This window comes from Podarcis raffonei, chromosome W, assembly GCF_027172205.1.
Source record: "Podarcis raffonei isolate rPodRaf1 chromosome W, rPodRaf1.pri, whole genome shotgun sequence".
In the NCBI taxonomy this organism is placed as follows: domain Eukaryota; kingdom Metazoa; phylum Chordata; class Lepidosauria; order Squamata; family Lacertidae; genus Podarcis; species Podarcis raffonei.
Window position 1 is genome coordinate 11922452 of NC_070620.1, and position 12667 is coordinate 11935118.

A 12667-nucleotide genomic window follows, 5' to 3' on the forward strand; every position below is an offset into this window, starting at 1 on the left:
GATCCCTTCCAATCAGGATTCAGGCCTCACCATGGGACTGAAACTGCCTTGGTCGCGCTGGTTGATGATCTCCGGCGGGCTAGGGACAAAGGTGAGAGCTGTTTCCTAGTTCTGCTGGATCTCTCAGCGGCCTTTGACACCATCGACCATAACATCCTTCTGGACCGTCTAGAGGGGCTGGGAGCTGGGGGCACTGTCATACAGTGGTTCCGCTCCTTCCTCCTGGGCCGTGTCCAGAAAGTGGTGGTGGGGGATGAGTGTTCAGACCCCTGGGCTCTCACTTGTGGGGTGCCTCAGGGTTCTGTCCTCTCCCCCATGCTTTTTAATATCTATATGAAGCCGCTGGGAGAGATCATCAGGGGGTTTGGACTGGGTGTTCATCAGTATGCAGATGACACCCAGCTCTACCTCTCCTTTAAAGCAGAACCAGTGAAGGCGGTGAAGGTCCTGTGTGAGTGCCTGGACGCGGTTGGAGGATGGATGGCGGCTAACAGATTGAGGTTGAATCCTGACAAGACAGAAGTACTGTTTTTGGGGGACAGGGAGCGGGTTGGTGTGGGGGATTCCCTGGTCTTGAATGGGGTAACTGTGCCCCTGAAGGACCAGGTGCGCAGCCTGGGAGTCATTTTGGACTCACAGCTGTCCATGGAGGCGCAGGTTAACTCTGTGTCCAGGGCAGCTGTCTACCAGCTCCACCTGGTACGCAGGCTAAGACCCTACCTGCCCGCGAACTGTCTCGCCAGAGTGGTGCATGCTCTAGTTATCTCACGCTTGGACTACTGCAACGCGCTCTACGTGGGGCTACCTTTGAAGGTGACCCGGAAACTGCAATTAATCCAGAATGCGGCAGCTAGACTGGTGACTGGGAGTGGCCGCCGGGACCACATAACACCGGTTCTGAGAGATCTGCATTGGCTCCCAGTACGTTTCCGAGCACGATTCAAAGTGTTGGTGCTGACCTTTAAAGCCCTAAACGGCCTCGGTCCTGTATACCTGAAGGAGCGTCTCCACCCCCATCGTTCAGCCCGGACACTGAGATCCAGCGCCGAGGGCCTTCTGGCGGTTCCCTCATTGTGAGAAGTGAGGCTACAGGGAACCAGACAGAGGGCCTTCTCGGTAGTGGCGCCCGCCCTGTGGAACGCCCTCCCATCAGATGTCAAAGAGATAAATAATTACCTGACATTCAGAAGACATCTTAAGGCAGCCCTGTTCAGGGAAGTTTTTAATATGTAACGCTGTACTGTTTTTAACACTGATTGGGAGCCGCCCAGAGTGGCTGGGGAAACTCAGCCAGATGGGCGGGGTATAAATAATAAATTATTATTATTATTATTATTATAAAAGATAAAGTGCGTGACTGGCTTCATTATTATCAAATAATGGAGGTCTTCAAGTCAGACAGGAAAAATGGCTTCCAGGTGGAAAAATCAAAACTGGAGACAGAATTGTTAGAGTCCAAAACTAAGAATTTGTCGAAAATGTATAACTTGCTGCTGAAATGGAATACACAGGATGAAACAGTTAAGTCAGCTATGATCAAGTGGGCACAAGACATTGGTCATAATATTATGTTTGAAGACTGGGAACGGTTGTGGACCACCGGTATAAAGTTCACGGCGTGTAAGGCTTCCGGTCAAGATGGCGGCAGGCTAGGCAGTCAGCTCCAGAGCTCCACAAATTTTAACTGAGTTTTAATTGATTTTATCTCGTTTTAACTTGCTTTAGACCAAGTATTTTATTTTTCTTAATCACAACTGTTTCTTTTAACTTGGAGCTTGCGAGCTGTTGAGCTGTGAGCAGAGAAAGTGCCGGATGAGTCAGCACTTTGCAGATAAGGAATAATAGACGACACCATTAATCTTGAAAGCCTGTGACTCCCACGGCAAAGGAGCTCAACAAATTGGTTTTAATTACTTGCCTAGAGCAGCAGCAGCCTTGACGCTGCCCTGTCCGCCCGTCACTCGCTCGCCAGGTCTCTCCACAGTCTCACGACCACCTGAGGCTGAAAGAAAGCGGCGAGAGTGGAAAGCTGCGAGGCTGCGAGGCTTCGGGTTGCTGTAACTACACTCCGAGAGGTGAAGAAGAAGTTTTCGGCAGAGAGGGGTGAAGAGAGAGGAGACGGAAGTTTAAATCAATCAAGCAAAAGCCTGGAAGTTCACAAAGCGGTGAGACCTTCTGTTTCAAGTAAAGCCTGCCTGCACTTTTCCCGGAGATCGAATAGGGGAGGGATGGGGGACTGGATAAAGATTCAAATTGAGAGCCCTTCCCTCGAACAATTGATCGTGAAGAGGGCTGAGCTGAGATGATCTACTTGAGCCCTCAACAGGGGTAAATCTTTATCGGAATTTGACTCTTATTATAGCTCTTCAACGAACTGCGGAGAAATCCCTGGAGTTAAATACTCAGCTGTATAGCTAAATCATTGACTGTGGTAGGAAGTCCCCTTCCTCTCTCCTGTATTATTTACATTATTTAGCTCATATCTACTGTAGCTATGGGCAAGAGGAAACGCCTCAGAGAAGCAGAGGAATTACTGCTTCTCCCTAGCCCTAAGCTACAAGCGAAAGAACGAACAGACCAGTCAAACTTTCAAGCAGCAGTTACTACATACAATAGATTTCTTCCACTAAGTGACTTGGATGTAGCTAATAACATTCCCAAGTCCCAAAATACCACCTTACACACTTGTAACCTAATGAGCACTCCCATCAAGGGCGGGCCCGATGTGGATGGGGAAAAGATCCGGGATAAAGAAAACCAGCTGGGAAATGAGTCCTCCCATTTACAACTAGTCATTAGGACACTGGACTGTATATTTAAAAAGATAGACTTTCTGACGTGCTCAATCTCCAAGCTAACGGAAAAAGTGATGGATATGGATGCCAAAATTGCCCTCAAAAATAACTACCAGAGGGGACCTCCAGTGATAGCCCCACCAAACTCTGGGGCAAAGGGGATGGGAAAATACAAACTAAACAATCTCATGTGTAAGCAAAATCTAACATTGCAACCTAAGAAGATATGCCTAACGATAAGGTCTGAGATATGGGACTGGTCAAGCTTGGAAGGAGCTAAAATTGCCCTAAGTAAAATCCTGAGAATAAGCATAGTTCATATTGATCTTCATGCTTTACTTCCGCTAACTCAATCAAATGGCTCTTACAAAGTTATTTTAGCCTTCCGTTCGCTGAGACTACCCTTATTAATAATAAGACAAAAATGGAAATTTATAAAAATAAAAATCATACCCACAAGGGTTTTTGCGGACAGCATAGTAAAACCACTACTCGTGGAAAAAGAGAAAGAGATATTAGATTCAGAAACAAGCTCTACAAAATCGTCAGACAAAGAGATGTTGCTTTCCCCACAGAGAACGGAGGAGATTGCCTGCAGTCCACAACCAGGAACGAACTTGGGTGGTTCCAGAATATCCATTGATGAAAGCGACCTTATGAATTCATTTGACGAATTACAGTCACAAGAAAAAGAAAAAATAATAAATAAATTAGACAAATTAAGGGAGAAGATGTCTCAGGCCAAAAGCAAAATAGGAAACAAAGAAATTCAAACCAACAGGGCCATTGGAGGCTCAGTGGACCTTCTCAAATTTAGCCCACAGCCTCAAAATAGGTCCATAAAATCCAAGGCAACGATACAGACAATCGTCTCGCCACCCCTATTAGTTAATCTGGAACCAGCTCTTCCTGCACCTGCTGGAATGGTTATACCTGCTAAAGAACAGCAAAATGTAAACAAAATTTCGACACATTCCTCAATGCCTGACCTGGAGTCATCATTATCGGATGGAGAATCTCTAGCTGATGATTTAGAAGTTCAATCCGCTACCGATATGGACTGGACAGAAGACCCCTTGGGCCATATAAATAAGATGATATACCCACAGAAGGAAAATCCAATAATAGTTAAAACTTGTACTGACTTAATCTCTGCTCCCCTAGGTGATAAGCTCTCTGATAAAATAAGGGATTTCAGAGAGGAGACTAGACCAAACCAGGACACTACCCCTATAGGATCGGGCGAGCAGAGCATAATTACAAATAGCTCAAGAAGCACACCTGTGCCAAAAGGAGAGAAGTCATCTACTATTAGGCAAAGGAAAATTACTGACTTCTTTAAATTTGACAACCCACCAAGATCAGCGTTCCCCCCTTCTCCATTGTGACTACCCAAACCTCAGTCAAATCCTCTCCCGTTCTCCCTTTTAAGCTGGAACATAGCAGGCTGGAAGGGGAAAAAATCTGACCCGGACCTTGTAAAACTAATAAACTCACACCAAGTAATTCTCTTGCAGGAAACATGGGAAGAGGGGAGAGTAGATATTAATGGTTTTGATGTTACATCATTACCGGCATGCCCGTCTACTAAAGGAGGCCGGCCTAGTGGAGGACTAGTTATAGCAATTTCCTTGAAAACACAGGCAAAACTCACGCTTGTAAATGCTTCCACCTTTGCAATTACAGCCCTGATTACGGGGAAAAATTTTGAACTTGTTATAACAAATGTTTATCTTCCTCCTGGAGGCAACATTGCAGACTTATACAATAAATGGGGAATCTTGGAGGAACATCTTACTCTTTGTCACTCCAAATACCCCAATATACCCAATGTTATAGCAGGGGACTTCAATGCTCGCATTGCAACAAACTGGGAGTCCTTAATCAAAGCCAAATGGTGGATAACCCCAGAATTCATTAATGACCTCTCCCTCCATAATCAAAGACTTTCCAAAGACAAAAGGGTAAATGAAGCAGGAACCCTTCTTTACCAATTGGTACTACGTCTAAACTTAGTGATTTTAAACGGGAACTGCCCGCCCGACGTACCGGGTGAGTTTACACACATAAGCTCCTCTGCAAACAGTGTCCTGGATTATATGTTAGTATCTCATGATATATTCCCCAAATTTTCCCACTTTAAAGTTGAAAATATTCAACTGAGCGACCACCTGCCGTTGGTCGCCACAATGACTATAGACTAGACCCCAGATGGAGATAGACACCCAACACATTTGATTACGAACTCAGCATTGCAAATCAAAAGTATAAAATGGTCTGAACTACAGGCCCAAAAATACTCAGCATATTTCCAACAACGACTAAAACAAGCATACTCAGGCTTAATCGAGGATTATTGTGATCATGATCAAACTCTAAGACTATTCTCGAACCTGTCGGAAGATCTAACGTCTTTTTTCTCTGTCCCGACGCATAAAATAAATCGAACACAAAGGAAGATAGGTGCACTGTGGTTCAATAGTGCTTGTAAACAGGCTAGACAACTTCTTAGTAACATATACAAAGAGTATAAAGCCTCCGGGGCAACGGTCCTGCCAAAAGAATATTTCCAAGCAAAATCGGCCTACAAGCAAATTCAAAAGGGAGCCAGACAGGAATGGCAAGTGAATCAATGGCGGGCAATCATAGAAGCCTCATCATCACGGAACTCCAGACAATTTTGGCTCCTGGTAAATAAAAGAACTAAAAGATACCCTTTAACTATTATTCCTGCCCCGGTTTGGGAATCTTACTTAAAAAACTACTTTGCCACAACTGACTGTATTGTTAACACAAGAGATGAATTTCAAGATCAGCTTCCCCTCTGGCCCCCCACCGATCCGGAAGACATCCATGACTTGATCGTTAAACTTAAAACAGAGAAAGCGCCTGGACCAGACCTGATCCCGGCTGAAGCTATAAAATACCACGCGGACTGGTGGGCCAAAGCCCTGGCAACCATCTTCGATGCCGTTAACAACTCTGGAATGATCCCGGAAGTATGGAAGGACGCTGTTATCGTTCCAATCCACAAAAAGGGCTCACCAGATGACCCGGGGAATTACAGAAATATCAGTCTGCTCTCAATAGTGGGGAAACTGTATGCCCGCTTCCTGTTGAACAGACTTATTCAATGGGCCGAAGAGAAAAAATTAATTGGGCCCGAACAAGCTGGATTCCGCCCAAAACAGTCAACAATAAATCATATTCTAATTTTACAGCATCTTGCCTGGAAATATTCCACCCCAAAGAGTGGCCAACTCTGTGTGGCATTCATTGACCTAAAGGCAGCATTCGATAATATCTCCAGGAGCATCCTCTGGGAAAAACTCACCCGCTGGGGCATCAACAGAAGGCTTCTCTGGCTAATAATCAAACTCCATGAGAACTCAGCGGCTAGAGTGAGACTCACCCCGGAGGGCGATCTCACCAATTCAATTCCCATTAACAGAGGTGTCCGACAGGGTTGTATATTGGCTCCATTCCTGTTTAATTTGTTCATAAGCGACATGAGGACTCCCCTAATAGAGGCTCAAGAAAGGATTCATGCACCCCGCCTAGCACTTTATCGCTGCCCTTTGTTACTATATGCGGATGACGCAGTCATCCTTTCTTTTTCTAGAGTAGGTCTTATGAGGGCCTTAAAAATTTTTGGATCATATTGTAACGCAAATTCCCTTACAATTAATTATGAGAAATCTAAAATTCTAATTTTCTCAAAGAGCCGGAAACTCCATAATTGGAGAATTGATGGGAGAGTCATCGAACAAGTCTATAGATTCCAATACTTGGGAGTTTGGTTACAACATAACCTTAGATGGAAGGCCCATGTAGCCTATGTTACAAATAGAGCCAAAGCTATCTCCTTGGCGATCTTGCGATTTTTCTTCACCGATGGGGCCCTTCATATCCCATCGGCGCTGAAAGTCTTCAAGGCCAAGGTGATCCCGACAATTGCTTATGCCATCTCAATTTGGGGGACTTTTGTCAACTTATCCCACCTAGAGGTTATTCAAAATCAGTTTTTAAGAGGGATATTAAAACTGCCCAACTGTGTAAGTAATACAGCGCTACGCATGGAACTTAATATTGTATCCCTGGAAAACGCTCTGTGGAAGCACATACTTTGTCACTGGTTATCTCTATGGCACAATCTCCCAAACTTGTACTTGATACAATGCATGTGGAGAGACGATTTCCAGAGCCCATGGGTAAAAAATTTACAACTGAAAATTACGGAAATGGGAATCTCCCCATCCAAATTACTAGAGCAGGATATAGTTCCAGCTAAAAGAACAGTAACCTGTAAACTAGAAGAGATGGACTTGCAGCAGAAAATGGTCTTGGGCAATGGTACCTGCTCACCTCTAAACCTTGGTTTATTACCCCTCTTAAGGCTCCCAAACTATTTGAATTCCTTAACTTCTTCAGCTCATAGATATGCCTTTATAAAGGCAAGATTCAACACCTTCCCATCGAACGTGCTGAGAAATAGATTCTCCAATGGACAGATATCGCTCTTATGTGATTGTAATTGTGGGGCATCGGAATCGTTGCATCACATAATTTTTGATTGTGCATTTCACTCATCGGCCAGGAGCAAGTTTCTTGCTCAATATCTAATGGGAATTGCCGATGATACGAATGAAGCCAAACTGAGATATCTATTAAATGATGATGACCCCCTAAGATCACTCATGGTTGCCAGATTCTTGATCAGCGTTCTATCCCTAAAGAAGAGAAACGGACTCCTGTGCGGCTCGGATAATCCCTCTAAACTATGATCTATGTTTTAGGATGTAATTAGGTGATATCACCATTGATGTCTTCTACTAATTTATGAGTAGAGGGCGATGTTTATGTTACAAATTTATTGTAATGTATGATGTTGGTCTGTTGTTTTTGTTTTGCTTTGGTTCTTGTCTGTTTTTTGTAGTTTTGGCGGTTTTAAATTTGGAGCTTTAAGTACATTATGTTGGTATGGGAAACTGTCGTGTGATGGGCCAATGGCCGTAATAAAGTTCAATACAATTCACGGCGTGTAACGCCTTAAAAGAAAATATTATGAAAATGATTTATAGGTGGTACATGACCCCAGTCAAACTTGCTAAGATTTACCACTTGCCTGACAATAAGTGTTGGAAATGTAAAGAGAATGAAGGTACATTCTTTCACCTCTGGTGGACGTGCCCAAAGATTAAGGCTTTCTGGGAGAAGATTTATAATGAAATAAAAAAGGTATTTAAATATACCTTTCTGAAGAAACCAGAGGCCTTTCTCCTGGGTATGGTCGGCCAGTTGGTGCTAAAGAAGGACAGGACATTTTTTATGTATGCTACAACAGCAGCAAGAATACTCATCGCAAAGTATTGGAAGACAGAAGAACTACCCACCGTGGAAGAATGGCAGATGAAAGTTATAGACTATATGGGACTGGCAGAGATGACCGGCAGAATCCGAGACCAGGGAAAAGAGACAGCTCTCACCTTTGTCCCTAGGCCACCGGAGATCATCGACCAGTGCGACCAAGGCAGTTGCAGTCCCATTATGAGGCCTGAATCCCGACTGGAAGGGATCCAAATGGTCCGCTTCTTCCAGGCATGCTTGGAGTTGTTCAGCAACCACTCGCTCAATCACCTTGCCCAAGAATGGAAGATTTGAGACTGGGCGATAGGTGGCCATATTAGCAACATCTAAAGATAGTTTTTTAAGAAGCGGTTTGATAACCGCCTCTTACAGCGGGTCTGGGAAGGCTCCCTCACAGAGGGAAGCATTCACCACCCCGCAGAGCCCATCGCCCAGCCCTTCCCGGCTCGCTTTTATCAGCCAGGATGGGCAAGGATCAAGGAGACAGGTGGTCGGTTTCACTTGTCCAAGCAGCCTGTCCACATCTTCGGAGGTAACAGATTGGAATTGATTCCACGCGGAGACTTCCGGTTAGCGCCAGCGATTAATGGCGGATTTTCCTCGGAGCTCCGAGGGAGGTCTGCTCCGCGGGTTCGGGTCCTGCCGCTACGGCGAAGCGGGGACCCTTAAAAATCACAGGAGCGGAATCCTGTGAGCAAGAAGACCCGGTGGGCACCTTTTGCGCCCCCCCTGAACCGCAAAGGAGCCTTTTTAAAGGCTTTGGAGCAGCAACGGGAGAGCGGCGCGGTGCTGAGGGTCAGATACAGCCTGTGGAGTGAAGCCGCATCGCCATGATCGGAGAGCGCTGATTTCTTCTAAGGAATTCGGACTAAAAGCAACTACTCGTGAGTAGGATTAGCAGATTGAACCTGCAAAAATTTTGCTCTTAAAAAAAATCGGAACTAACACGGGAAAGGTACAGAAAGGAAGTCTGCCTTTCCCTGCTGTAAAGTTGTTAAACAAAGGGACTGTAAGCTGCAACTAAAGATAAGATCTCTTTTAAAGTTGAAAATCTACCATATGAAGAATACCCCCCCCCCTGTTGGGCAGGTGTGAAGGGGGGGGGGGAATTGAACTTTTGTGTATCTGCAAGAAAGGTACGACCTTAAAGGGAAAAAGATACCGCTGTCTTGATCCTCTGGAGTCAGACTGCCTAGACAAGGGAATTAATGAAGGGCTGTCAGTGCACTAGAAACAACTGTTACATTAACTCTGCATAAGATACACTGCTTCAGGAGAGACTTTAATACAAAATAGCATTGTAAACAGCTTGAAATTGTGGCAAACTGGAAGGGGGACTATTATAGGATACAAATTATAAAAATATATAAAGGGAAGCTGAAGTCTTTACCCCCTAGTGGACGTTTGACAGCAATACTAGTAATTGAGCCACTATAGTAAAGCTGAGTGGAAATTTCCTTCAAGAAACGAAAGTATAAGCGTGGGAAGTGACCTTGGCTCTGAATGAGAGTGTTATGGATAAAGAGAAGGGGAAATTTGAAGAAAAAGCAAGCCTAAGATCTGGTAGACAATACAAAACTGACAGTTCCCATCAACGAAGGGCCTCAACGTCTGGAGGCACAGGAGCAGCTGTTGCCTCTCAAATAAAAGCTAGAGCAATGTCTGCAGAAGATCCCCTGGCCCAGGCACTTAATAAAATAAATGCATCTTTGGAAAATTTGACCAGGCAGGGGATTGAGACTAGTAAACAAGTGGTGGAAACTAATAAACAAGTTGTGGAAACTAATAAACAAGTGGCTGAGCTTGCAAAAAAATTTGATTTGAATACAAAAAGCATCGATGATCTTGGAAGGAAAGTGAATTCTAACACTGAGACTATTACAAGACTTTTGGAAGATTCAGCTACAACTAGAAAGATTGCAGAGGAAGCGAAGGAAATTGCCGTGGCAGCCCAGGAGAGGATACCACCGGTTGTCAAGAGATTGGAGGATCATGACCTGACTTTATCTATGATCGAGTTACAAAGGAAAGAAAGGAATCTAAGGCTAAGATCTATTCCAGAAAATGAGAAGGACAACCTGGTGGAGTTTTTAACAAAAGAATTTTTGGACTTCTGGCAACAGGATTTGGAGCAGGAAGAATTCAAAATAGTGAGTGCATTCAGACTTGGTTCAAGACAAAGGAAAAACAGAGCAAGAGACTGTTTGATAACATTAAGAACTAAAGAAGAAAGAGACAAGATTCTGAATTTACATTACCAAAGATCTTTGGAGATTGAGAACTCCCATGTGGAGATTTACAAAGACATTCCGAAACATATCTTGGATGTAAGGGCGAACTACAAGGACCTGGCCATTTTACTGAAAAAAAAACAAGATATTTTTCAGGTGGGAATACCCACAAGGCCTATCTTTTAAGTACAAAGGAAGGAAGATAAGAATAAGATCATTGAGTGAAAAAGATATATTTTTGAGAGACCACGAAGAAGACCTACAAAAGGAGGTGGAATCTGGAGGAGGGTTGGTGACATCAGAGAAAGGAATATTGGACATAGCTAATTTATCATTTGGACTGCCGCCACCGACAGAGGAAGAACAACAGCTCGGAGCGGTAGGAGGAACTAATTAGTCTCATCATGGCTCTGCAACTTCTAAGCTGGAATTGTAATGGTCTCAACATGCCCCGAAAGAGGAAAGCTGTCTTTCATATTTTGAAGAAAGAACAATTGGATTTGATTTGTTTACAAGAAATACATGTGACAAGGTTACACAGGAAATTATTAGTGAATAAGAGATTGGGACAAGATTTTATCTCATCTGATAGAGTTAAAAAAAGAGGAATTGTGATATATGCAAAAGAAAAACTGTCACCAAAATTTATGTTTAAGGATGAACAAGGAAGATTCTTGGCAATTGAAATTCAAGTCCAAGGAGAAAAATTTTTGATTGTTGGAGTATACACACCTAATGAGGGGAAATCGGAATTTTTCAAGAAGTTGCATGAGACTTTGTTGGACTATTTGGACTATAACTTAATATTGATGGGAGACATGAATGGGGTAGTTTCTACGAACATGGATAAAGCTCAAAGACAAATACTGACCAAGGATGGAAGATTACCAAAAACTTTTTTTGAAATGACTGACAATATGGACTTAATTGATATATGGAGAACAAAGAACCCTCTTGAAAGAGAGGGAACCTTCTTTTCTGAAGCCAAATCGACATGGACCAGAATTGACCAAATTTGGGTCACTAGAGGAATGGCATCAAAGATAAAAAAAGTGGAAATCTGCCCCAAAACTTGCTCCGACCATAATCCAGTAAAAATGGAAATGAAGCAAACAACAACTGGCACTTTCAGATGGAGGATGAATGACACCTTGTTTAGAGATGAAGAGGTTTACAAAAAGGCCCAAAAAACCCTGAGAGATTATTTTGAAATAAATATGAATACCAATGTGGAAAAAAGAGTAATCTGGGACGCAAGTAAAGCCGTAATGAGAGGATTTCTGATACAACAAAATGCAATTAAAAAGAGAATGCAGAATGAGAAAAAAGATAAGATTTTGGAGAAGATAAAGGACGGAGAAAGAAGATTAAGATTAAAACCAAAGTCCCAAGAGATTTTGCGAGAAATTAAGTTGTACCAAACACAATATATGGAACTGATGAATCAGGAAATAGAGTGGAAAATTAAACAAATGAAACAAAAGACATTTGAATCAGCTGATAAATGTGGTAAACTTCTGGCCTGGCAATTGTGGAAAAGACAAAAATTAAATATGGTTTCAAGTCTAGAAGTGGAAGGAAAGAACATTCATAAGCCCAATGAGATCAGAAACTGTTTTCAAAGATATTTTAAACAACTATACTCACAAGGGCCGCAGAAAGAAGAGGATATAGACCAATTCCTTGAAAAGTATGGATTACAAAAAATCTCTCAGGAACATAAAATTGTGTTGAATCAGAAAATAACTGAACAGGAAATAGAAGGAGCCATTCAAAAGATGCAATTGGGCAAATCTCCAGGACCAGACGGACTTACTTCCAAGTACTATAAGATGTTGAAGGAGTGGATTGTGCAACCAATGAAGGAAGTTTGCAACGAAATTTTGGAGGGGAAAAGGGCACCGGATTCGTGGAAAGAGGCTTACATCACACTAATACCAAAGAAGGAGACAGAAAAGACTCAGCTCAAGAACTATCGTCCCATCTCGCTGTTGAATGTGGATTACAAAATATTTGCTGACATTTTAGCTAACAGACTGAAGAAGGTTTTGACAGAGGTGATCCATGGGGACCAAGCGGGCTTTCTCCCGAGAAGACATTTGTCAGCTAATGTAAGGAACATAATTGACATTTTGGAAATGCTAGAAGTGAACATAAACACTAAAGCTGTCCTTATATTTGTTGATGCGGAGAAAGCTTTTGACAATATTTCTTGGAGTTTCATGAAGAAAAATCTCCAGGGGATGGGGGTAGGCCAAGAATTTGAAAATGGTA